Source organism: Haliotis asinina, chromosome 9 (genome assembly GCF_037392515.1).
Source record: "Haliotis asinina isolate JCU_RB_2024 chromosome 9, JCU_Hal_asi_v2, whole genome shotgun sequence".
Lineage (NCBI taxonomy): Eukaryota > Metazoa > Mollusca > Gastropoda > Lepetellida > Haliotidae > Haliotis > Haliotis asinina.
This window is the reverse complement of record NC_090288.1, coordinates 64,019,495-64,047,181: the sequence shown is the minus strand read 5'-3', so window position 1 is coordinate 64,047,181 and position 27,687 is coordinate 64,019,495. Positions and strand designations below refer to the sequence as shown.

General features: G+C 43.5%; 2 protein-coding genes across 3 annotated transcripts in view; one reads left to right on the top strand and one right to left on the bottom strand.

The window, feature by feature from the left end:
* Positions 1–18,543, bottom strand: part of LOC137296283 (uncharacterized) — a 38,927-nt gene extending 20,384 nt beyond the window's left edge. The window contains exon 1 of the mRNA XM_067828040.1: positions 18,284–18,543. The gene's annotated coding sequence lies outside the window, so the exon portion shown is untranslated. The remainder of the gene's footprint in view (positions 1–18,283) is intronic.
* Positions 18,544–22,610: 4,067 nt separating this feature from the next.
* LOC137295653 (histone deacetylase 6-like) overlaps positions 22,611–27,687 on the top strand; it is a 264,274-nt gene continuing 259,197 nt past the window's right edge. Inside the window, exon 1 of one of the 2 annotated variants that reach the window (XM_067827117.1) lies at positions 22,611–22,659. The gene's annotated coding sequence lies outside the window, so the exon portion shown is untranslated. The remainder of the gene's footprint in view (positions 22,660–27,687) is intronic. The other variant, XM_067827116.1, reaches the window with a different exon arrangement.

The following is a 27,687-nucleotide window of genomic DNA, read 5'->3' as shown; positions in this document are numbered from 1 at the left end:
CAGTGTACAGCACTTCACACCTGTCGCCGTACTGTTTCTTGAGCTCGTTGTAGTAAAAGTCGTACATCAGGTGTTTGGATAAATCGAGGATGCTCATCCCCACGTAAACAGGCCGGTTGAATTTTATGTGGCTTTTCTTCATGTGTAGGGCAACCAGGTTGTCTGTGAATATCTTACTACGGTTGAATGCTGGACTGGCTATCAATCTCCTGAGCTTGTCTTCCTCACTCGACCGAACCAGCTTCACTGTCACGCGTTTCCTCAGGTTCTCCATAGTCTTACCAAACACCGAGTTGTTCATGAGCTTGTAGAGATTTTTCTCAAAATCACTGGTGGCTTTTTTTCGTAGGTCTGTGTTCATTCTGATGTAGGGCTCCATCCATGGGCTCTGGTCGAACATGAGCACCCTGTGTATTTTGGTCAGCCTCATACCCAACGACAGGTACAGCTGTAGGTTGCGATAGTGAACGATGTACTTGGTCTTATTCATTAAGTTAGGCACGAGTTTTTCAACGTCTGTCACACGCCCACCTGACAAGTTATGTTGGTACTCAGACATCCAGTCTGGGTTAACCCTCATACGTTCGGGGGCCAGGGGGTAGCTGTTGTGTGATGTGTGTAATTCCTTGGTATACTCTAAGTCAACCTCGAGGATATACCCTTTGTTCGAATCTGGTGCAACCCCCATAACATCAACGTGGGGTACCCATTCGAATCCCCCTGTAGGTAGATACTGACTCATGGCCCAGCCGTACAGGTTGTTTGCGTCGAGGTAGAGAATGTGATTGGTTGGCTTGTTAGGATCGTAACCTTTCACGTATTGATTATTTGCTTTAGCGTATCGTTTGGATGCCATGGAAATCCCACCTCGCAAGCCTTTCTCAATGAATAGGTGCATGTCGTAATCTGTGAGCAATTCCAAATTAACTCCGGTCTTTTTAAGCAAGGCGTCCCACGACAGACCTGGGCTGGTGTAATACCATGCGGGGTCGAGTTTATACTGCTTGAAACACGTCCGCCTAAACGTCTCAAACACGTCGGCTAACAGCAGTACATCTGTCCTCAAGTACAGGTCGTGATAATCACCCAGGTTCTTACAACCCAGTTTATTCCATACGTTAGTCGCGTGCGAGTAATCATCTCGTGAGACGGACGCCTCATTCAGCTTGCTATAAAAACAGTCAATAGGGGGTAGTCTGGTCTCGGTGAACTTGACCCAACTATCCATGTACTCATAGGGGTACACACCCTTCCTCATAAGCAGGGGTCTAGTCTCGGCGTCTGTGTATCGATCGGTGATAGGGAAGGTATTGTTGGCCTTGACCAGACTGTCGAGTGACGACAGGAGGAACTGAAACGAGTCAATGAACCTAAGTCCGTTTAAGCTGAAGGAGATGTATCTCTCCATGTTGTTGGGGATGCACGTTATATTACCATCGATTTTCGCGATGGCCTGCATGATCAAGTGTGAGTCGTACCCTCTCAAGTTGTGAAAGACAACGGGGATGTTTATTGTCTTAGGGTTGATTTTAAGTTTGAGGTTGCACGCGCTGTGAGCGGCGCCTCTATACTTACCAGTTATGTGACAGTGATCTCTCACCGAATCACCGTTAAGTGGTGAGTCACACACATGACAGTTAGTGCTACTAGCGTGAGCTAGCTTGTCGTCTTGGGTCAGACGCATGGGAGCGATTCTATACAATGCATTCCTAATAATTTTTTCTTCCTCCTGCAAACACTTTAGAAACCTTTCAGCCGCGTCAGGGCCCCTATACACTACCGGAGCTTTCGTTTCCCCGTCACAACGGACGACAATGTATCCAAACGAACAGGCTTTATGCTCTTGTGTCTTGTGGGCTACCACTGGGGGAATCCCCACCCACAACTAAGGCTTCGAAGTCGGCGTATATGATATAAGGCACAGACATTTGGTTCTTGTGGTTACTGAATTTTAGGATATTATCACCTTCCTTAGGCATGTCGACTCGTATGGCCGTCTGCCCCACACCTTGACAATCATCCCGGTGGGATTCTAATAAATCAGCTCGACTGAAACCGTGTAGGCATCGTACACAAAAGTGTTTTTCCCCATCGTGTTTCGACTGGTCGTGCAACAACCGGCTGAGATGTTTTATCCACGTGTAGTGATACTTTTCACCTCGTTGGATCATGAATATACTGATAACTTGGTGATCCTTCACCGGGCTGACCCTGTGTACTATTGTTGTGTTACCTTCGTGCCCAAAGATATTTATAGCCAGATTATTCTGTTTTTCTACTTTAGTGATCTGGGATATGGGGGTGGGTTCATCTATACCATCCCAGTTGAGTCCATCGTCTTGGGGATAGCTAGAAAGCCTATCTGAATTCTTGCCAGCTGGAAATAAGGCTGACCTGATAGCTAACCTCAGGCAATCGTTTCCTCTATTCTTAACGTTTATTATGGCATGTTTGTTCCTATAGTAGGGAGGAAAGGCTAGGTATGACCCGCCTCTGAACGGCACGTAGTTAGCTATGTCTAGATAGACATTATCGATTTTATCTACAGCCCACCCGGACCCCAAGTGTGTATAGCGTTCTAGGTATTCTCGTATCTGCTGAAAACTGGTATCGATTGATGCGTCAATGGTCTCTGTATGTGTGACGACCTCTTGTTGACCTCGGAAGTAAGGCTGAACATATTCAGTGGTACTCCCAACCTGCTTATCGAGCGACATTTTCACTGTGATCTGAAACTTGATACTTCCTAGGTTATTTAGTTCCTGGTTGACCTTATCAGCTATCAGAGGCTTGATATCTGTAATGTCTATGTTTCTATCAACGTGCATGCGCCAACCTCTCAAATAGTTGCCTACAGCGCGCTCAGTGCGCACGAACTGTAGGTCAATAGCTCTATTCTGTCGTAATAATTCTACAAGCTGTGGTTTTCTCATGCGAGAATACCCACCTAAACCCAAATCGTGTGCCTCGGCTTTCAGTTGTTTTACAGTGGGAGGTTTTGCTACGGGGGTATGTGATAACAATGCGGTTAACCCGGCTCTCCCCAGGTTTGAATAACCCGTGTATCCAAGCTGTTTTGCTTGAGCTTTTAATTGTGTTACCGTAGGAGGAGCTTCTAAACCTAGTAATCTCAACAATGCTGACTTCCGCATTCGAGAATACCCGATCACACCTCTCTGTTTTGCGACCCGCTTCAGCTCGCATACAGTAGACATAGTGTTTACACCTAAGAGAACCAATGTCTAATTGCTTCACAGTAAGGGGAGGTAACCCTTTCACGCATTGGAGTCTATCTTGAGCAGTCGCCTACGTTCTTTTATGTAGCCTTTTTTATTCTCGTAGATGAGTTGATGTCTGACTACGTTCGCTCCGTGAGCTTTACATAGACAGTAGTGCCCTTTAACCCCGATACCACACACAGAACACGTGTAGTTAGGACTTCCCATATGGAAACAACAGAACCCCTGATTCCTGCATTTCCTACCACAGGCCTCGGTCTTCCCCATAAGTATGTATTCGCATCGGTATGGAGCGGGTCTCATGTTTACTTATATAGGTATTTTAATTTAATTGCTTCGCAACCAACGCAGTAGCTGCTATACCCAACACTATGAAGACCAGTTCACGATTCATTTGTCCCTTGGATGGTGTGTAGTACTGAGCGAGTGTGGGTTTATTGAGCGGTTCCAATTGTTTACCAGTTAGTAGGTAGTATTCTTTCATTGCTTCATCGACATCGTTGAATGTTTGAACGGCATGGTTTTCACGCGTGAGTTGTTCGTTAATAAAATCGATCCTCTGGAGACGTTTTTTAGCGTACTCGGCCTGTGCCCTTTTGTAATTTCTCAGTAGCGAGATCGTGCCGCTTCCTTTCTTCCTGTATTTCAGCCGCGTGATCATCTCGTAGTTTCGAGAAGAGGAAATTACTCCCGGAAAATGCCAGGGCATTCACTAACGCCCCACCGACCATCATAGCTATCGTGGCCATCCCTATATTTATTTCATTATATTATCAGGTATTATTCCTTGTTTTACTAGGATGTCTTTTGTGGCCATCGCCATACCAAGGTTCATTATGAGCATACCCATATCCTGCAGGTTGAAATCTAGCTTGATAGTTGGTTGTTTAAGCACCATTTTAGTCAACCGAGCGTACCCTACGGCTAGACTGGCGACCACTGTGGCATGGTATGCGTCGTTGACGAACGTTTTCCCCTCAGACATTATGTATATGATATAAAATATTAAAATTATAACATGATATGCGGGTCTACCGTGGGGGTGGGGGGCTCACTGTTGGGTGGTGGCTCACTGTGGGAGGGTACCCCCACGTATAACCACGAGATAGCCAAGGCAGCAGTTACGCCTACAGCCAACAACAGTCGGGTTGGGTTGGTCACTTTATGTTGGTTACACCACCGTTTTTTACCGGCAGCTACTCTCTTAGGATTCTTCTGCCTGGTTACTGTTGGGGGCACCCCCACTGAAGGGGTTTCCACCGTCACTGTTGGGGGTGGGGTCTCCACCGTCACCTCGGGACTCACTGTTGGGGGTACCTCCACTGGGGTTTCCTGTGCAGCATCCATCTATACTATTATTATTATTCTTTCTCTCAAATTGACAATGTTTTGCCGTGATAATCGCCGCCGTCACTGGAGCCAACAACATACCATATTTGTGGTACAGCTCGCAGCTGATAGAGCTCACGGCGTGTTCGATAAAAGGGTCTTTATCTAGGTCCTCCCACAGGTAAAGTCGGCGCTCTGGTGGAATGGGAAGGAAGTATGACACAATACCGGTGTATATCTGGGTCATAGCCGATCCTATTGTCTTTGTCATTTCTGCTCCGAGCCGGGACTCGTATCTAGCGTACAGCTTATCGATTTCTTCGACTGACATTTTGTGAATTTTATCCGGAGTGTAGTCTCCAAAGTAATGTTTGGCTTTGCCGCCAACAGCCAACGCCACCAGTTTCTCTCGCTTATCATCAGTGGGGCCTGCCGTACCCCCAGGTACCAATTGTTCGAGCAATTCCTCACACTCCATCTTATAATATAACAAGTAAGATTTAGTTTTAACTATATAATACCCGATGCAGACAAAACACAGAGAAATGAAGGTTAAGTTGCACACGACAAACACTTCGAATATCATAGCTATATGCTTAGCTTTGCTTAGCTTTAGCTTAGCTTTGCTTAGCTTTGCTTAGCTTTGCTTAGCTTTAGCATACTATATAAGCCACGGGTTGGTCGGTTTTTAGCACGAGCTTAGCGTGTTTAGTTTCAGCGAGCTGTTTCTTCACCCGTTCCCGTTCTAATTTGCTCATCACATCGTTCTCTCTCAAACACTCCTCGAACGAATCCCTGTCCTTGCAGTGAAATAAGGCCACCCATCGCGTCTGCTCCCTGAGGTCTTTCAACACCGAGTTGAACTTCTGCGTTAGCACCCAGACGCTGTGATTTGCATGCCGGCCGGAGAAGGCCAGGTACGATAGCATGTCTCTCTTTTTTGTTATCTCGCAATTAGCGCTGCAGTCGTCCAGTATGAACAGCGTCGGTTCCCCTTTAAATTTCTCGTGAAGAGCTTTCAACCAGTCCTGCAGGCGTGTTCCAGGGTCGATTTTGTGTACGTCGGGGTCCGTCATCACCCAAGGTCGCGCGTACGTTTTATTCATGCTCAGAGTAGGGCACATGATAACGATGTTATCGAACACATCCTTGTAGTAACCCTCCAACATATCCAACACGAAAACGGTCTTCCCACAGCCAGTCTGCCCGCATACTATGGCGCAGTGTGGGTCAGTGGGTAGTTGTGGGTACCCCAGGGGGTCTCCCCCACTAGTAGATGGCTTGCACGAATCTCCCATTGTCTATATTAAGTTGCGCGTCCATAATAACGTACAGATATAATTTCAACTTACCAACGGGTTGAGCCTTCTTAGTAATCTGGATGGTTATCCCTTCGCTGCCGTTATCTATATGACGCCCGCTACCGTGCAGTTTATCATCATCCGTGGATCGCATGTCCAACCATAGGGCGTACTTGGTGGTCAGGTATTCACCGATCTGCATGGAGCCGAGGTCCAGGTCCTTTGTTATATAATCCCCCACTGGTAGCTTTTTTATCTCATCCCACTGCTGGTGTGGTCTCATACCATGACTGAACAGCTGGTTGGGCACGCCCTCGATGGTCACTTCCACCTTTTCAATCTTGGGGTTGAAAAACTTCTCGCTGTCCCTCCGGAATGGATCGTAATCCTCCACGGGGACGACCAGGATACCTTTCATTGATCGCGCCGGCACGTTCAGGTTGATATTCCACACAGTGTCGCTCTTATCTTGCACAACTGATCTATGCCTCAGTACGCGATCGTACAGTATAGCCATCTTCCCAGAGTACTGACTTCGAACCTGCCTGGCCAGCTCCGGGCTAGTGACCATGTCGAACTCCAGAGAGATGTTGTCTATGGCATAACTGGCCTCATCACCGTTCGGCGTACGCACTACTTTGCTATAGTCGTTAAACGTGAGCTCGTATTCGAGCCTATCACCCAGCGCGGCCTGGTAAAACGGCGCGTGTCCCGTGAGCAACTCGAAGTCGAGCGGCACGCAGAATCGATTCCCGTATGCTAGAGCGATGGCCTTTTCACCGTCCGATAGCTTGTCTTGCTGGTCTTGCGTGAAGACGTATCCTATGCGCGCCCGGGTTGATTTGCTGATACCCTGGTACACATCATTGACTCGTTCTCTCTCGCTTTTCCAGAGATCCTTGTAGCAGTGAAACACGTCGCTGTCGTCGATGCTCAGCACCTCGTTACCGCTGATCTTGACGGTCGTTTTCTTGATGATAGCTCGCCCCACGTTCCGCACTAGCTCGCGTTTGTCGTTGTCGGAGGTCAACGTGATATTGAACGCCAGTCGAACAGTGCCTGGTACAATGAGGTCATTCTCACCAAGGTTTGGAAATCTAACCAGCAGAGTTTGATTCTGGTCTATCTTGCTGGGATTGTTGGTGATGGTCACCGACTGACGCACGGCTCTGGCTCCTAATGGCTCTCTCAATCTTCTGAAAGGATCTAATTTTCTGCCGTACATTGTTATATATAAATAAAATATATTTTAATACTAAATAATGGATGAAGACATACCTATGGATGATATGCGGGGTGATAGTGCCCAGGCATCCGATGAGCAGGAGACCTCATTTACTAGTTTACCATTGAACCAAGAACTTTTGGAAACAACGGTAAATGATTATTACGAAAGTTTAAGAAGAGATAAAAACTACGTTGAACCACAGGGTCGATACTATGATAATTTTTTTCTTGATAAAAAGGGTGTTCTACGCCTTACATCTAAACCAGAGGTTTACCTATTTGACAAGCGCACGAAAAAACCACTGGCCTTGTCAACTCTAGCCAAACACCATGGTGGTGTCAAATTTATCCGTGAAAATCTAAACATGCATGATTACGGTGGTGCAATACCTAAGGCCGTTAAAGAAGATCTGCAAGCTACCAGATCCCACCTCACCACTAGAGATGAAATGACACCACAGCGTGCTACAGAAGCCTCAGACAGCATGGAAAAACTGTTGAGCACCTACTGGGACAAACCCTTACCGGGGTTTGACTTTCCGGTAAGGGAACTGCACGGCTTAGACGAAGCCGTGAAACGCGTGCATGGAGAGCTCGTGAACAACATGGGGAAACTGAACGAAATCGACGAGCACATCGCTAGGGAAAAAACCAAACTCAACGAAACTGAAAACGATGATATGAAGCGTCGTATCAAAACACGACTACTCGACTTAGAAGACGAGAGACGTACACGATTGGAATCCGCTTCCTCGAATCGTGAACAGCTTCGATCCCAGATCAGTCGCATTCGGGAAACAATCGATAGAATACTGAATGAGGATACAACTTTAGCCAACAGGATTCGGATATTGTTCCGGGAGCAAGGGATCACCATCGCCAGCATTCTGACTGCATTTGGTTTCATCATATCAACCCTGGTGGTGTCACTGACAGGGGGTACTGTGGGGCCTGCCGGCGGCGGAACTCCAAGTGGTGGTGTTAAAGACTGGATAAAAAAACTCGGGGAAGGCCTAGCTAAACTGGCTGGTAAAGCCGCCGAAGCCCTTCCCGGCATCCTGGGTAGCATCGTCTCGTGGTTGTTGAGCGCTCTGTCTAAAACTGCCATGTGGCTCAGTCAAAACCTGTGGGCAGCCATCGTCGCCGTGGCGGGTCTGGTGTACGTAGCGGCTAAAAAATCTTTAACCAAATAAGTCCCAAAGCTACCCCACCAACCACCAGGGCCGTTTTACTATCAATATGCTGCTGATAGGAGGCCTGAATATGGGGGGCCACCTCCTGTGGTGTTGGTTGAACTTTAGACTCCGGGGGTGGCGCCACTATATCCGTTTCACGTGGTGGGATGTGTGGGATATAGGTGGTGTTAATATCGGGGTTGATACCCAACTTTTGATCCTTCGTGGCTATGACTATTTTGTTGTTATAACCCACCACTTTTTTTATTCTCAGTTGCATATCACTCGGAGCCATGTACAACCCCATGCCGAACACGTAATTGACTTTCGATCTGGCGTATTCTAACACGTTTTGGTAGCGTTCGATGGCCCGCGGGAGATCAACTGGAGAATTGATAGCATCCTCAACGTTAGAAACGAACTGTTTCTGAGCGTCGTAAGCAGTTCCCTTACCGAGGATGTTGGAACGCGTCATAGACTGCGCACCCAACAGCGCCCACACGTACGTTCGAATCGAGTCGTTCAACCTGACTACCCCGGCACGAGTGAATCCTTTCGACGTGTCCAGCATGAACATTTTCCACCCGTCTGCGGTTGACTGCTCCACTTTCTGGACTGTGAAAGCAACACCACCTTTAAAGTTCATACGATCATCCCTCCATTCATTACTCGACAAAGCAAAGTCCTGGCGTAGTATATCTCGTTTCAGTAAATCATCACTGACTTCTTTCACTGATCGCGCGCCATCATAAGGAATACCCAACCCGTGGTTCGGCCCCGGCAAACGCCAATCCGTCTTCGGGTTTATTTCGAATTCATTGCAAATACGTTCGTAGGCCCGTCTATCGTACGGGTTGTTTGTTGCGTCCCACGCTTTGTCCTGTGGGAGGGGGGCGCTGATCTCTTTAAGGATACGTCTGACCTGGTAGTACACGTGGAACTTGAACACAGACTGACTCAGCGGTCCACGCCGAGTGTCGGCCAATGTCACACCACACCCCGTTGTAGCGCACCACACGGCAAAGTTGAATTGATTCTGCCAGAACTGCATAGGGTTGTTGAACCAAGCGTGGACTGCCTTGATGTTAGTCACCGAAAGCTTATACTTATCGAACACATCTAAAAGCTGGGCATTGAAATACAACTCAGGAGCAACCACGATCTTCATGGGGGAGAAATCTACGTCCAGTTTAGGGTAAAACAACATTTTAAAACTCTTATATAATGAGTATATATACTCTAACATGTACATAACACTTCCAGGAATAACGAGCGGTGAGGCCGTTCAGCTGACGCACGCGATCGATAACACGTCAGGCCAACTCGAAGTCGCACTCTGCGATATCACCTACCTACCGCAATGGACTAACATCAATATCAGCAACAATAAGCTGTTCGTCAGTGGAACTCGCAGCCAGATAACTGACGGCTACTACAGCGTGTGCTCTCTAAACGACGAGGTCTTCAAACCCCTGGGAGCCGAACTCAAGATGAACGACTCAAACGGTACAGTTGTGTTAATCAACAACGGAAGAAACCCCTTGAGGCTCGGCCGACCATTAGCGAGGATACTCGGTATGTCTCCTGACGAGATAAAACCAACAACAACCGTCACAGGCACGAAGTTACCCGACCTAGTACCGTACCGAGAGCTGTACATTCATCTCGGCCAGGTGAGCACAACGTACAACATTCAAGGAGGTCACCCTTCCACTATACTGAGAGCAGTGCCGGTGAAAACTGAGAAATTCAACGACGGTAGAACCGAGTCGTTTTCACCACGGCAGTATAAGAAATTAACCCAGGGCAACATACCTGAGCTGACAATATCGGTGTTAGATATAAATCATAATCCTGTAAATATAGGATACCTCAGCTTAACGCTTCATGTAAAATGACCAGCGCACAAGGGCCCGGAGTTAAAAAATGCGTCAATATCGGGATCTCCGACCTCGGAGACACGCGCGGTTTCGACGCTCCCGGAGTAGATGGTACATCGTACGCCTTGCAACTGAAAAACAACATTTACAAACGCGTTGAAATCCCCTCCGGTGGAGCCCTAAGTGATATGATAGATACCACAAGAGCAACAGTCAACACTAAGTACTCCCTTGTCAACACCGGTGATAATAACTGGATAATATACCCATCGTTCGGGGGTAAACTGTTCGACTTAGACGATGTTGAGAGCACTACCGTCGTCCAAAACAAATCATATATGCTCGTCTTCACCGAAGATGACAAGTGGGTGTTGTTACCCGATAACGACGACTGGTTTCTCAATATTAGACTCGGCTCTCCCTACGTGTTCACGGATAACAAAGACAACCACCTAAACAAAGTCGTGAACAATGGAACCCTACTCGTGGCTTACGTCCCAACTCAGAGACGTAGCGTAGTCGTCAGCCCACTCGACAATATGGCAGCCCACATGCTATCGAGTAAACCAAGCATACAAAACGTGAAATTGCAGTTGGTGTCTGAATTCGAAGGCGTGGTCAGTATACTAGAGAGTCTGCCGGCAAACTCAACACTGATCATCAAAGTCTACCTAGGGGAACCATCAGGGAATAATATTGAGATAGTGAAGGGGATCAAACTCGGGTGGGTGAAACGACACCAGTATCAAGTTTGTAACGTTTACGTGCGGGTGGGTTCCGACTCCAACACCAGTCTGCAGGGGGTCAACGTGATCGTGGAAAACAAGATATCACTAACCAATATCTTCCTGCCTGACAACATACACTTCATGGGTATGAAGTTCACTCCTGAACTATTATCAAAAAACCAGTTGGAAATTATATCGTAATAGTATAATAATGACCAGTCATCGACCCAACACTACGCTTAACGACCTGGGAGATACGGAGGGATTCGATCAGCCTGGTGAGGAAGACGCCTTATATATCCTGCACTTCAAAGACAACGTGTACAGACTGGTGTTGTTATCAGATTTAAAAGAGCCCCAATGGTTGATCAACTTAACACCCACCTCACCTTATATTACAATAGACACAGATAAGTTGTGGATCTCTAAGATTAGGAACAACGATATCTGGCCCGGGGATTTCATTCCGGAGAAGGGATTAATACCCATGATATCTACTGAGGTCGAAAAAAATGGGTTAAGGACTATGACAAAAAATAAATTAACATTTAGCAATAATCCTTATATCAAAGATTTTGATAGTAGAAGATTCTCCCCTTTCACACTCATCATAGAAGTCTTCTTTTGGTTTTTAGACAATGAAAACCCCCCAAGAGTATGCCAAATTTTACCCGGGGTGTCAATCCACTGGTATGACGAACACATACACCAATATTGTCGTATTATTATACAACAGGATACCCCCACGGGCCCTATAACCAGCTTAATAAGTCTCAGTGGGGTTTTTATTACAACAGGAAAGTCTATTAGCCTCTCACCTATTACCCTGACTAATTGTATAGAACTTGTAGAATTCAAATTCATTGATAGACTATTAACTGAAACCCAATTAAAATATCTTTCATAATATATATTATAGGATGGGTCTGTACCCAGTTGTAGAGGAAGTAGCGAAGACGTTGGAAACCGTAGATGGGTTCCGCTTGAGGCAGTTATGTGATGTGAAATGCCAACTAGAACAAGACCGTGACACGCGGAAAGCACTATGTAAGAAGTACAATAGAGCTTTCAATATCGTGGACGGGGCTGACACTGCCCTTATGGCAACCAGCATGGGACTAGGGGCGGCAGGCGTTGGGTTGTTGGCTACCATCGTGGCCGCACCTATAGTGCTAGGGTTTGAAATAACGGCAGGGGTGTCAGGGGTGTTAGGGTTGGCGCTTAAGTTGGTATCACGCAGACTGCATTGTAAGGCATTGAAACACGACGAGATCAGGGTTCTGGCCGAAGCAAAGCTGAACACAGTGAGTGAGCGTATTTCCACGGCACTCTCTGATAGTAAGATCTCAGAAGAGGAGTTTCGTTCAATCCTCTCTGAACTCAAAAAATATAACGGAATGAAACAAGATATTCGATCCAAGTCTCGTAAGTCTGCTATCAGCGAGGACGAGAAAAAAAAGTACATAGCACAGGGGATACAAAAAGCCCAGCAAGCCTTTATTATGAACACCAAAGAGATCGTAGGCGGTTCACGTTAAACTGTTTCATCGATATAAACGTGACATAGGCACCCAACCTTTTTGTAGTAGGGGTAATAGTAGCAAGAGCTAAGGTCCCAACCAAAGCCTTATTTAGTAAATAAGGCTTTGTAGAGACTTTTCTCGAAAGTGAGCCAGAACTGTCATTCCCTATACTACTAATTGACTATCTGTATGGTAGATTACATCAAGTATGTGACCAGAACTATGAGATAAAAGAGCAGCTACTTGAGCTGCAGTGTAGAAATATGGAAAACAATCTCATATTTATTGGATTAAAAGAGACAGAGGAGGAAAATGTCCAGGTGAAAGTACAAGATGTGATGGAGAATAATTTACAAATGGAAACACCAGTTGACTTTGAAAAAGCTCACAGAATAGGAAAGAAGAGGAGTGATCAAACGAAATGTAGACCGATTCTCGTTGTGTTTAGCTCAAAAATGGACAGGGATATTGTTAAAAGTAAAAGTTATAAACTGAAAGGAACACCGATGGCAATAAATGAACATTTTCCCTATGAAATTCAACAAAGGAGAAAACAACTTTGGCATAGATACAAGCAGGCTAAGAGTAATGGCCACAAAACCTCATTTGTCAGAGATAGATTGTACATTGATGGTAAAAGAATCTACCCTGATTCCACCCCTGACATAGATCCTACAGGAGACTTCCCTCCCCTTACTTCTAACAGAGATCCCCCCTCATCCTTAACCCCTACCAACAACAGACAACCAGAGAAGAAAGCAAGGTACAGTGACAATCCCCCCTCTCACTAGGGGTGTCAAGGAAGATATACAACTATGAATACTCTGACATTCTTCTTCATTAATGTCTGTGGACTTTTAAGCAAACTCATCAACCCTGACTTTCATGCTTATGTCAACAACCATGATTTCATATTACTCGCAGAAACTAAACTTGGAAATGTTGATGATATTGATATGCCTGGTTATGATGTATATGTTAAGAACAGAGATTCCAGAGTGCGATCAGGAGGCATTGCAGTTTTAGTCAAATGTTCATTGAACAAATATGTAAAAGTTATTAAAACAAACACAGAATGTGTTCAGTGGATAAGAGTTTCACATCATGTACTAAATATAGACAGGGATCTGCTTATAGGTGCAGTATATATTCCACCAGAGAGTTCCCCCTATTACAACATCTCCCATTTTACTGACATGGAAAATGATATTAATAAATTTGCAAATGATTGTGAAATAATGATGCTAGGTGATTTTAACTCTAGAACTAAGACCCTGGCTGATTTTATTCAACTTTCACACTCTGTATGTGATAACATTGGTATTCCAGAAGATGTTTTTAATGAAAGAGATATATTATCTATGTTCTCTTCACTTGGATTGGGTATTGATAGATTTTCTACTGACTCTGGAAGAATTAATAACCATGGGCATAAGCTAATTGATATTTGTAGAAATAATGATTTGTTTATCATTAATGGCCGCTTTGGTGATAATAAATACATTGGCAAAACTACTTGTAAAGGCTGCAGCTTAGTTGATTACTGCATCTGCTCATTTAATATGTTGAAAACAATAACGGACTGGATTTTGACCCCTTACTCTCAGATGCTCACTGCGCATTGAAATTGAGTGTTAACATGTGTGGTATAATAGCTCCGAACTGTCAATCACGACCAGAAATTGACAATAACACGGACTCTACGTGCTCCCACCGCCGCTGGGACAAACGGCGTGCCTCGCAATTCCATCGTGCAATTGACTCCCGTCAAGATGAAATTGACAACATTTTATCTGGCATTGATAACTGTGCAACAGGTGATCATGTATCATTGACCAATCTTGTTTCTGAAATCAACAATGTTTTTATTGACAGTGCTAAATATGTTTTTGGTTTTAGGAAACCCGACAACGTCACCCATACAAATAAGCGACGACAAAGACCTTGGTTTGGTCGCGACTGTAAAGTCAGTAGAGGAAAATATCACCAGGCTAAATCTACATTTCGAAAGAATAAAACTATGGAAAATAAAAGAAGACTTATCAACGCAAGTAAATCATACAAGAAAACATTGACAAAATTCCATAACCTACACAGAAATAATTTACAGGGCAAACTGACAAAAGTACGAAAAGATGATTCAAAATCGTTTTGGAAACTACTGCGAATAAGCAACAACGATAAAGATGTACCTCCACTTAAGAAACTTTATTCATATTTCAAAGATTTAAATTCTGATTTGACTGCTGAAATACCTGACGATATAGCTGATCACTTCGATGTCAACACTGAAGAAAGTAATTCATTTCTTAATAGGGCAATTTCATGTGAAGAAATTTTGCTTGCTATTTCCAATCTGAAAAATAATAAAGCCTGCGGTCCTGATGCTATAATAAATGAATACATTAAAACCACTCAATGGGTATTATTACCTGTTTACGTCAAACTGTTTAATAAAATTTTAGATGATGGTGTCTACCCTGAGCAGTGGCTCAGTGGAATAATTCGCCCTATCTATAAAGGTAAAGGTGATAAAGATAACCCAGAAAACTACAGACCAATTAGTCTCATAAGTTGTTTTGGTAAGCTATTTACAAGTATCCTTAGTAACAGAATTCAAAACTTTATAGAAGATCAAAATATCTTATCACAAGCACAAGCTGGATTTCGAAAATCGTATTCTACAAATGATCATATATTTACTCTCTACTGTTTAATAGATTTATTTAGATATAGAAAGAAGAAATTGTTTTGTTGTTTCATTGATTTCAAAAAGGCCTTTGATAGTGTGTGGAGGGCAGCACTATGGAGTAAATTACTTGAACAAGGTATAGACGGCAAATGCCTAAAAATTATAAAATCTATGTATAATGGTATAAAATCGTGCGTTAGTGTACAAGGTGCGGAATCAGATTATTTCCCTTGTTTAGTTGGCGTTAGGCAGGGTGAAAATTTATCTCCAGTTTTGTTTTTTTTGTTTTTAAATGACCTAGAAGCCTTTCTAATGTCCAGTGAATGTCCGAGTGTAATTATCAACTCAGAAACATTCAATACCATGATAGATTTCTCCCTCAAGCTTTTCGTTCTTCTATATGCAGACGACACCGTCCTCCTAGCTTCTTCAAGAGATTATCTCCAAAAAGCTATTAATCACTTTGAAGTTTATTGCAAAACTTGGAAATTAACTATAAATATAAAAAAGACAAAAATTCTTGTATTTGGTGGTAATAAAAATGATATGCGTAAAGATATTCTTCTACACAAAATCCCCTTAGAACATGTTAATGAATATAAATATCTTGGAATTATTTTTGATAAAAAATGTTCTTTCAAATCAGCTATATCACATCTCTGCCAACAAGCTACTAAAGTCATGCATTTCGTCTTACGCAGAAGTAGAACGCTTAACTTATCAATACAATGCCAATTATATCTCTTCGATTCTATGGTAAAACCAATTTTAATGTACGGTTGTGAAATCTGGGGATATGTTCAACTAAAACAGATTGAAAATGTACATATATGTTTCATGAGAAAACTACTACCTGTTAAAAAAAGTACTCCACTTTTCATGCTTTATGGTGAACTCGGTAGAGTCCCACTCTCTGTTGATGTTAAAACCCGCATGGTAACGTTTTGGTCTAAACTATGTACAAAGAATTCTCCTAAGTTGTCTTCAATCCTGTATTCTATCGTGTATAATCTCCACAATGAAGGCACCCATGGTTGTAGCTGGGTACCGTGTATAGAGACTATTCTTAATAATATTGGTCTGAGGTATGTATGGTTATCACAGTCTCCTATTTCAACTTCCTGGATTAAAAATACAGCTCACTCAATCTTAATTGACAATGCTATTCAACTATGGAGTTCAGAGGTGGACAGTTCCCCCAAAGGTCAAACATATTCCCTCATGAAACCCCGGTTTGAATTTGAAAGATACCTAACATCCCTACCCTTTAATAAAGCTATTCCTTTACTTCACTTTCGTAGTTCCTGCCACCATTTACCAGTTGAAAAAGGAAGATGGAATAGGATACCAAGATATGAGAGAAAATGTAAATTATGTTGTTTAAATGACGTTGGTGATGAATTTCATTATATTTTTAAATGTATACATTTTAGAAAAGAAAGATCAATGTATATACCCAGTAACTTTGTAAAAAGACCAAACATGTTAAAATTTAGATCACTATTTACGTGTAAAAAGATATCTGTCCTGAGAAACCTAAGCAAATTCTGCAAATGTATCATGCAAACTGTAAAAACTTCCAGCTAACCACTATTCCGTTATGTTGACATTTTAATGCCATTTGTACCTCATATGCCGAGGATATCGGCCTGAGCGTAATAAAGTTCTGTTCTGTTCTCCCTAACGAAATTATCACAAAAACAAAACAAAAGGAAACAAAAGCCTCTTTTTCGGGTTAATGATCCAGCGAAAAATACAATTCAGATCACTTTCAAACATCCCCGCAACAACAGCCAGCTACCGTACCTGGCATGTACATAATGACGACCCTTGTCGTCTGCCAAGTCAGATTTGTTCGGGCGATCATAATCATAACATTCGACACAACCAGAGTATCAGAGAATGTATTGATTACGACATTTTCAATCGGGTCGAATACAGATTTAAAAGACGAAATTATGTCGTATTTAAATGGAATCAGTCAACGTTTGACCTACTATTACGCAATCAAATTTAAATTGTATTTACTGAATAAACATGACTATGAAAATAAATAAACGCACACAAATTGCAAATCATGATCATCTAACAAACAGTATATAAACAAGTCAAGTTGTTCTTTGTAAACAAATCAAGTCTTGGCCAAACAATCCAGTGATTGTCAGGACGCGTCACGATGGCAGGGCAGGTGTTTATGTATCACTGTGAAGTAGTGATGATACCAGGTGGACGTATCCGGCCCCACCCGTGGCACCCGTCAAAAACACATGCAAAGTCTAGTCACATCATCACCTGAAATAGTTGGGGAACGCGTGGTATATGTGAAAATGGGGAACTGCATCCGTCATCATTAGTGTCACTGATGCATCAAAGTTGGAAACTTCCTTCACATGTCTACTTATAACTTCTTGAAAGCTTTACAGAGGCGGCACTGAATGTTGTAACCTAATTCACACAACTTCTGAGCATGAGTGGCATATTACGCTCTTGGAAATCTTTTGCAAATAGCACGTTCGATTGTGCCTCAAATGTTTTGAAAGTTAAACACCAAAGCTATTGGAGCATTGCTCGACATGAATGGGAAGCTGACTTTTGGAAAGTTGAAATCACCCCGTTCATCACACAGCCTTCTGGAGAACTCTGAATCTTTGTGCATAGATCTAAATATGACAGAACTGAGGCGGTCAAGCCATGCTATCTATCTTGTAATACCGATCCGACCTGACATAAACAGATAGTGCTATGAAGCAGGCCGGTGGCAGACTGGGGTCCTGCTCATTCGTAGGTATTGGATAGCGTGTCAAACTGCACGAACCCGTTTAAATCCAGTGAGGGGATTCCCCAAGTGCTGGAATTTTGCGACCGATGATGGCGATTTTGTAACACGAACCACACTCAATATACATACTATGTATGTCTTGCACAGTACACATGACCGGACAGGACATAGAGATATTGAGCGTACACTCTCTTTTAAGAGACCGCTGTTTCTGGCCAGGCATGTGTAAGGATGTCACTGGTCAAAGACAACACAACATGGTTACAAGTTACATTGACTAAAAGCCCACACAAAGCCAGGGTGGCTTCCCAAGAAAGTCACCTTACACCTAGCGAAAGTGACTGACAGTACATATTGTGTCTCAGTACTGCAGCCATTAAATGTACACGTAAACTACACACACTACTTACAGTATACTGTATGTCCGCTAAGATCCTGCCCTATCCAACCCTTGCTGTTGTGTTGTACATACAGATCCGAGCCCAACACGGCACGTATAGCGAGTGATAACGAGTGAAACACTTGACCTGCCACCGAAAACTTATCGCGGCTAAACCTGCACTCAGTCGCTAACGGTGTAACTGAATTTAAATACAGATTCCCACATTATATGATAAGTTTGCCCTGTAAAAATGGCGTCCTTAAACTGTCCTCTCACCTAGAAGAGTTTGTGTTTCATGGGCAGAATCACAACACATTCCTGAACTAAACAACTATTGCAGCCTGGGAACAAGGCTATATCTGGGTCTCCTGCCTTTGTGTCTGAGCTACTGAGTGGAGGAGGGGACGGTATAGACAAACTTTAAAGAGGATACTACACAGACGGCTTGTCAACAGAGGTAGCAGCGGTCTCGTGTCTGTTCTAGATTTTTGATCGATGACATGGTGACATCTGACATGTTTAGTTACTATCTTCTTCCGGGCGCTGCTCCATAAGAGAAACCGATTTTTGGTTTGAGTTGACTCTCCCCGAAGTTTTGCAAGCGTGTGTCAAGTGTTTACAAGGACTCATATTCATCGTGTACGCTCGACTTAAAGCTGCATAAAATGAAGTGTCAAGAAGTCATAGCGGACTCCTTTTCACTTTAAATAGGTGCATTTGGTACTATCAACATAATATTTATTCAGAGACCAAGCGTTCGTTTAATCTGAGGAAACATGAACATAACCCCATAATAATAAAAAGATCCAAACTAGTTCTTCCTTCAGGAACAACACGCCCAAATACGACTAATACCACTCCATCATTATGGGCCTATGGATGTTGACTTGTCAGCACAACTATCACTGGATCTACACTTCGGAGCGAGCTAGCCCTGTTATTTGTTCCATCATTTCTTCTGGCGCCAACGGGCGATGGTGAAGACTAGTGCTTAAAACTTTGGCTCGTCACGTCGACGATCCGGGTTCAAATCCCCGCATGGGCACATGGTGGGAAACCCATTTCTGGTGTCCCCAGTCGTGATGTTGTGTGTTGGAATATTGCTAAAAGCAGCGTAAAATCAAACTCAGTTCTGTAACCAAACTGTTCACGCATCCTGATGTTGAAAACCGTGTGATGAGGCACATGAGAGGTTTCCGTTCCAGCGCTGTTTCCTCCATGTATGTGAGTTGATACAATACACCTGCTTTAATAGTTATAAATAACCCTGTATCCCTTGTGATGAGGCACAAATGCAATACTATTGCAACATTTTTTTAATTTTATTTATTTTTTGTTTTGAGATATGTGTGTGTGTGTGGGGGGGGGGGGGGGAGGTGGGAGGGGTGTTGGGTGTGTGTGTTTGGTGAGTGCGCTTCCCCCCTTTCTTCCTGAAAGTTTATTAAATGACCATTTCGGGGAGAAATGATGTGTGTGACACCCCCGCCCCGCCCCGCCCCTTTCTAAAGAGGGTGCAACTGTCAATTATTTAACAACTGTCAAGTTGTGTGTACAAGTTCACATTTTAAAAGGACGGTTCCAGCCGGTATGGCCGTTATGGCCGGTGCGGCCTACTGCACGTGCAACACAACGGTACAGAGTAACTGCTTGTGTCAGATGGTATCTCGTACCCATCCCGTGGCCATCTTTACGACTGGGTAATGTGTAAGCGCAAACGGACATGGCGATGAAAATAGTCTAGTACGACTACCAATGAAAGATAAGTCTGAATTCCAAACACGGCTCTTAGACTACAAATGTCACGAGTATTGAAAAATAATAAAATAATCTATGGCCACTTTGACTTTTTGTGTGGCCATTTTGACTTTCTTATAATTAGTATGGCGGTTTTGACTAGGGGCTGTGACCATATAGAACTTTTTGTGTGGCTATTTGGAATAGGGTCATTGTGGCCATTTTGTCTTGTGGCCATTCTGACATGTTCACTTTGAATATCCTACATCCCGTGGACAAAACAGCAATACGGTGATTCCCTTCACAAAAAATATTTCAGTTGTTCATCCTTTAGCTCAAAGTTTATGTTTATATTGCGCTTTGTATAGTTTACTGAGGTTCCAAATTTCACCGGTTCCGCCATTTTCATGGTTTGAAATGCGTTTCACTACGTGCAATTTTTGGTTTGCCACGATTCTTGGCAATAATGGCGTATGAGAGGGGTACGAGTCTTCTTGTAGGTCAAGGAATGTTCTGCATGCTGAATGGAGCTCATCACGTGACACACGCCACATAGTCCCGTTGACGACGTTTGCAAAGCAGCGACGTCGTGTCTTCACTGTCACCCGACCAAGTGATTCATTTACTGCTAGAAACATATTAGATGATCCTGCGCACTAAACGCATTTGTGACAAGAGAGGCGGTACAACGAATTGGGCGACTACACTTGGCTGCTACAGGTAGCTTGACGATTATGCACGTGCAATAGATGCTAACCGTGACATGAAATCATTCATGAAGTATTCCTTCGAAAGATAAGACTGCAATTCCAGGCATAAGATACTGATATTCCAGGATAACCTTTAGTTAAGACGAAGACAAATACATGACTGGGGCTTTGACAAGCATTTTAGATATTCAACAATTTTGTTAAAAAAAACCCAGGAAAATGCCATTTGCTTCATGAAATGGATCGGTGGTCCTAAACATATTTGCTCAGTATATTGTATTGATTCAATTCGTTGGGATTGTACCTGTTCCCAAATCAAGTGTGCTATAACAATTCATGCGTGAAACGCACGGGAAAAATGAACTTCTCGATATCAGACAACCTGTCTCCCTCTTTTTTCGAGTGGATCGTTCTGTGGGGCGTTCCCAAGTATGCAAATTGGGGTCATTTGTCAGGTCGTGGATCATCTTATATGTGTTTACCAATAGTATCGTTTCAACATCAAAGGGGAAACAATACGTGAAATAACGTCAGTTGATTATGTTGTAAAGTCGTCGAAAGTGGTAGATTTATCCGCCGTTTCGCTTTACGCTGACAGACGTGTCAAGAAATGCTTCAAATGTCTAAAAATATAACGTGTCTTGGCGAAATGATTTAGGGTTTATAATCTATGACCATTCAGCTTATAAGATAGTCGATTTCATCAGAAACCATATGGTCATTCTACAGAAAATCGCAATTTGCTGTCCCAAGACATAACGCTAAAACATTTAGTGCACGTAATAATTTGGTGCAAAATAAATTTTGCACACTTCATTTTCATCCGAGTTTCAAGGGTCATATAACAAAAATTGCTGGACAAAGGGGTTGGGATGGGGGTGGGCGCATCCCTGCACCCCTCCCCTGAAACCTCCTATGATTACAGGAACAAAAACGGTCGTTGATGACGTGTCATTACCACACATGTGATAATTCTGGTAAGCCCATATGGGATGCAACAAGTGATACATTGTTATGTCATAAACGATACAAAGTATTCTGTTAGGTAGTGGTAGGAATTAGAGAACGTGACTACACGTCAAGGATAAAAAATGCATCACAATGTCGTTACCACAAGAGTCAAAGGGGGTGAAAGGGATTTGATGCTTTATCCTCTTGTGATAACTGGGATAAGAGCTGTTGTTGTCTCAGTCATTATCCTTACATTCATGTTAAAAACTATTAATACAACCATAAATGCATCAAACAATTGACAAGAATGACCATTCACTGCAAATATATACTAGTACTTATGAATAGCCACATGTGTGACACCTTACAAATCTTCATATTTCATAGCTGTTCTTAAACAAACTTTATATCTAGATTTCCCCAAATCAGTATTTCTGCCGTCATTGAGGTAATGGCATTTTGATTTAAAGTTGAAAAGTTACAATAAATGTTGTGAAAAATTCTTGTCCAAAATTCTCTTCTAATGCAAGATAGCAATCATGCACACCAAAGTAGCTTACATGGACACATACAAAATACAAAATATACAAATTAAATTTTCTCAGGAGCAAAAGGTGAATCAGCATAGTACAGACAGTTATATCGGCGTGACGAGCCAACGCTTTAACCAATAGGTTGCTCCCACCGCCCTCCCACATAGTACAGACACACATACATTCTCACAGACAGTACAGTGACACCAGAGCCATATTGTTACAGATAGTACAACGGGGAGAAAATATATACCTGTACTGCACGTGTCTTTTCTAAACTGCATTATGGGGCAATGTGTACCGTGTGTCAGTATTCTGTCGGGGAGACTATATATAAACGAGGGTGAAAACATATGTATGCTTATATCCTTTGTAGGCTGTGGATTTTACTTTGCTTCGCTGAATGAGAATTATCTTCTCTTGTGCTGCGTGGAGTTAAACAGGGGAAGTAACTCCAGCTGACAGCGATTCACATGGTAAAGTTTACGTTCTGACATTTCTTGTTTACATTTTTTACCTGATTTCCTAATGTTTTGAACGACAGTAAATAGAACATAACAACATAACTCTTGTGACAATATGGGGATATAAGCGAACAGTGTTAGAATCGGTGTTTGCATACAGCTGAGAATGGCACTGACAGGAACCAACCCCTGAATCTATGGGGAATGTGACAAGGTGTGGAAGTGCCAGGAGGGTGTGTGGGTGGCATTCGCTGAATGTACAGAATGGACGAGCATGTAAATGAGCGTCTTGATGGTATAGCATGGTTCACGTTAATTCAGTTGGAAGGTCCTCCATCTACTTCCTGATACTGTGATTGTGAAGGTTTTGTAGGCATTGCTCAGAGGAAACACAACTCCGAGGTAGACAGTAGACTGAGTAGTGCAAGTTCCTACTCTAGTAGAGTTGTCTGGACAGCTGATTGCTTGGTCTAGACCTGTCTAGATCTGGGTTAGAACTGGACTTCAGCTGCCCAATGCTTTCTGTCAGAGTAACTAACTAGATCAGGTGGTCAGGCATGTTGACTTAGCTGATGCATGGCATGTTGTAGTAACTGATGCCCAAGCTGTCAGTCAGTGGATTGTCTGCTTCTGTTGTGACTATTTATTGTATGCTTTCATTCTATACTCTGAAATAATGTATTGTGAATATTGTATTACTCATTCATTCATTCATTCATTCATTCATTCATTCATTCATTCATTCATTCATACATTCATTCATTCATTCATTCATTCATTCATTCATACATTCATTCATTCATTCATTCATTCATTCAGATGGTACATACAGACACAGGCCTTCAACCAGTTATCACCATTTGTTTAAGAGTTTTTTCGTGATTTCCTCAGTAGTTTCTCAACGTGAAATAAAAGTTTCCTTGATGATAGATTAGCTAATCACTGATGTATCCTGCTTGTTTACAGTTGCCGATTGTGTTTTTCTATAAAGCGGTCAATAGGAAGCTCGGCAGTACATGTTGTGTTTTCCAAGCAACTAACAGGAACAGTTATCGCCAATTCCAAATTGTTTATGTTATTTCCCCAAATATGACATAAAATTTGTAATTCAATTACCATCTCTCCAACCTTGACATATTGAGCACCTTTTACAAATGGTTTTTCATTTAAATATAAACTATAAAACAGCAAAACCTATTCTCTTTGTGAATGATGATGAATGCCGACACGAGCTGAGTTTGTGGACGGTTTATTCTCATTGAATTGTTTCTACTTAAAGAATGAGTAATTGTCAGATCACCCTGAATAGATGATATGAAGTTTTATTTGTGGACATGTTTATTGAAAGGAAGCTAATGTGAATCACATCAGATTATTTTTGTTTTAACCATGCAACTGAATCTCCAATACAGCTGACAGCCCACTGTGCAGCGATTCAGTCAATGGTCTCGCTCGGAGACAAGAACGTAGAAATGTTCAAATGCTTCTGTAGTTATCTTTTGTGGGAAATTGTGTGCAAAACCATTAATAAATATGATAAATACTGCTTTGTTATGAAAAATAAAAGTTATACTATATCGATCTAACGTTTTGGGATTTATTTTTTGAAAGTTACACCCCCAATATGTCAATCACGTAAGATCCCTTCCTGCCCCGCTATTATTATTATAGAGGAAAACAAACTTTTTCTGTTGATTTGGTTCAGTCACTTCTGAAGTTCTGAGCATGGCCATGACACTTTGTGAGGATGCCATAGTCTTGTTTGCCTGAATGGCTTGGTATATTTCCATCCACTAACACTCACACAAGCCATGCAGTTTGTTTGATGAATTATCTCTCTCTCAGGCAACATAAAAAAATGCTTGTTTCCCACCACTTTTTAAAGCCATATAGGTTGGACAGTGTAATCTCATTTTTACACTTTATTTCACGGACAAAACATCTTGATTTCTGTGGTAATTTACACCTTTTATGCTATAGAAAATCAAAACTTAGAAGTTTGAAAAATCCATACATACAGTGATAGTGAAAACTGCATTTTCTTTAGTCTGAAATATACAAAAATCTCTATACATTGCTGGAATATTGCTTAGTGATACATTAAGGGACATACAAAGAAATATTATGTTCTAGCTGGATATGCTGGTACACGTCTAGGCTTCACAAGATTACACCACCCTCAGATGGGACTCGGTTGTTTCCAGACTAACATACTGAAAAAGGAAAACATGGCGTAATTCATCATGTAGCTGATGCAAGTGCTGTCTCAAGTGGCTAATCTGCATGGCATTGGTAGGCTGTAAATGTTTGACTATAAGAAGCTGACCATTACTCTGTCTCTTCAAAATACAGCTTTTTTCTGACACCCCACATGTAGCAGAAAATGTTCATGACAATATACGTCTATAATGAACATTGTACATACATTGGTTCACCTCACTGAAAAAGTGGTTTGTGGAACATGATGGAAGTTGTATGAAGCGTTGTAAAGAGTTTAAGTATTTGCCTCCTTCTTCTGTTGCAAACACCAGGAAGTTGTAGAAGCGTTGTAAAGAGTTTAAGTATTTGCCTCCTTCTTCTGTTGCAAACAGCAGGAAGTTGTAGAAGCATTGTAAAGAGTTTGAGTATTTGCCTCCTTCTTCTGTTGCAAACAGCAGGAAGTTGTAGAAGCATTGTAAAGAGTTTAAGTATTTGCCTCCTTCTTCTGTTGCAAACAGCAGGAAGTTGTAGAAGCAGTACTGACAGAACAGTCCAATGACCCAAGCAGTGGTTCACATGGTGAGTCATACAGTGAGCCAAGCAGTGAGCCAAGCAGTGGGTCAAGAGGTTGGTAATGTGATGGGTCAGGTGTTGGGTCATGGGATGGGCATGTGGTGGGTCAAGGGGTAGGTAATATGATGGGTCAGGTGGTGGGTCAAGTGGTGGGTCATGTGATGGGTCAAGCAGTGGGTCATGGGGTGGGTCAAGCAGTGGCCCAAGCAGTGGGCCATGTGGTGGGTCAGGTGGTGGGTCAAGGGGGGGCCAAGTGGTGAAATAATGCGGTGGGTCAAGGGGTTGGTCAAGCAGTGGGCCATGTTTTGGGTCAAGGGGTGGGTAATGTGATGGGTCAGGCAGTGGGTCATGGGATGGGTCAGGCAGTGGGTCATGGGATGGGTTAAGGGGTGGACCAAGTGGTGGGTAATGCAGTGGGGTGGGTCAAGCAGTGGGCCATGTGGTGGGTCAAGTGGTGGGTAATGTGATGGGTCAGGCAGTGGGTCATGGTATGGGTCAAGGGGTGGGCCAAGTGGTGGGTCAAGTGGTTGGTCAAGCAGTAGGCCATGTGGTGGGTCAAGGGGTGGGTAATGTGATGGGTCAGGTGGTGGGTCAAGTGATGGGTCATGTGGTGGGTCAAGGGGTGGGTCATGTGGGTCATACGGTGGGTAATGTGATGGGTCAGGCAGTGGGTCATGGGGTGGATCAAGCAGTGGGCCAAGCAGGTGACTATGTGGTGGGTCAAGAGATGGGTAATGTGATGGGTCAGGCAGTGGGTCAGGCGGCGGGTCAAGTGGTGGGTCAGACGGTGGGTCAAGTGGTGGGTCAGGTGGTGGGTCAAATGAGGGGTCTTAGGGTGGGTCAAGGGATGGGTAATGTGATGGGTCAGGCAGTGGGTCATGGGATGGGTCATTGGTGGGTAATGCAGTGGTCAGGTGGTGGGTCATGTGGTTTGTCAAGTGGTGGGTCAGGTGGTGGGTCAAGTGAGAGGTCATAGGATGGGTCAAGCAGTGGGCCATGTGATGGGTCAGGGGTGGGTAATGTGATGGGTCAGATGGTGGGTCAAGTGGTGGGTCACGCGGTTGGTAAAGTGAGGGATCATAGGGTGGCTCAAGCAGTGGGCCATGTGGTGGGTCAGGCAGTGGGTCAAAGGATGGGCCAAGTGGTTGGTGATGTGATGGGTCAAGTGGTGGGTGGGTCATGGTTCAGGTCAAGCAGTGGGCCATTAGGTGGGTCAGGCGGTGGGTCAAGTGGTGGGTGGGTCATGGTTCAGGTCAAGCAGTGGGCCATTAGGTGGGTCAGACGGTGGGTCAAGTGGTGGGTGGGTCATGGTTCAGGTCAAGCAGTGGACCATTAGGTGGGTCAGGCGGTGGGTCAAGTGGTGGGTGGGTCATGGTTCAGGTCAAGCAGTGGGCCATTAGGTGGGTCAGGCGGTGGGTCAAGTGGTGGGTGGGTCATGGTTCAGGTCAAGCAGTGGGCCATTAGGTGGGTCAGGCGGTGGGTCAAGTGGTGGGTGGGTCATGGTTCAGGTCAAGCAGTGGGCCATTAGGTGGGTCAGGCGGTGGGTCAGGCGGTGGGTCAAGTGGTGGGTGGGTCATGGTTCAGGTCAAGCAGTGGGCCATTAGGTGGGTCAGGCAGTGGGTCAAGTGGTGGGTGGGTCATGGTTCAGGTCAAGCAGTGGGCCATTAGGTGGGTCAGGCGGTGGGTCAAGTGAAGGGCACACACATAATGTGTGTTTATTATGTCAACATATGCCACAGTCTCAAATGTTTTTGTGTTAGGTATGTGCATGGGCATTCATCTAACCGAGCTGGGATAGACATTGTGTGTGGCTAATGCATGCAAACTGATGCTGATCACACCCTTACTGTCCTGGGGCAAAGGGTGAGGCATGCCGTGACTGCTAACTACCTAGAACCAAACATACACTTCATACCTACAAGAACATCTGGTCTGTACACATCAACCCAGTCCAACCGGGTAACATTTATGTTTTTATGTTACATGATATCATCACATGGCTCATGTTCCTGGGTCAAGGGTCACATGTAGCCATCCCAGCTTCTGACCAGTGGGTGTATATTTGTGACACCGTGGTTCGTCAGTGGCTGGCTTGAACTTAAACATGCAATACTTTTGACATGCTCATCGGCCTATATTCAGGAACAAAAGTCAGCAGAAATTCCATCATGTTTATGTCAAACTGACTTGTTGGATGTATTTTTCTGTCAGCTAAAGCACCAATGGGAAATAGAATGAAATGCTTCACTCCTTGTCGTGGAATAGGCT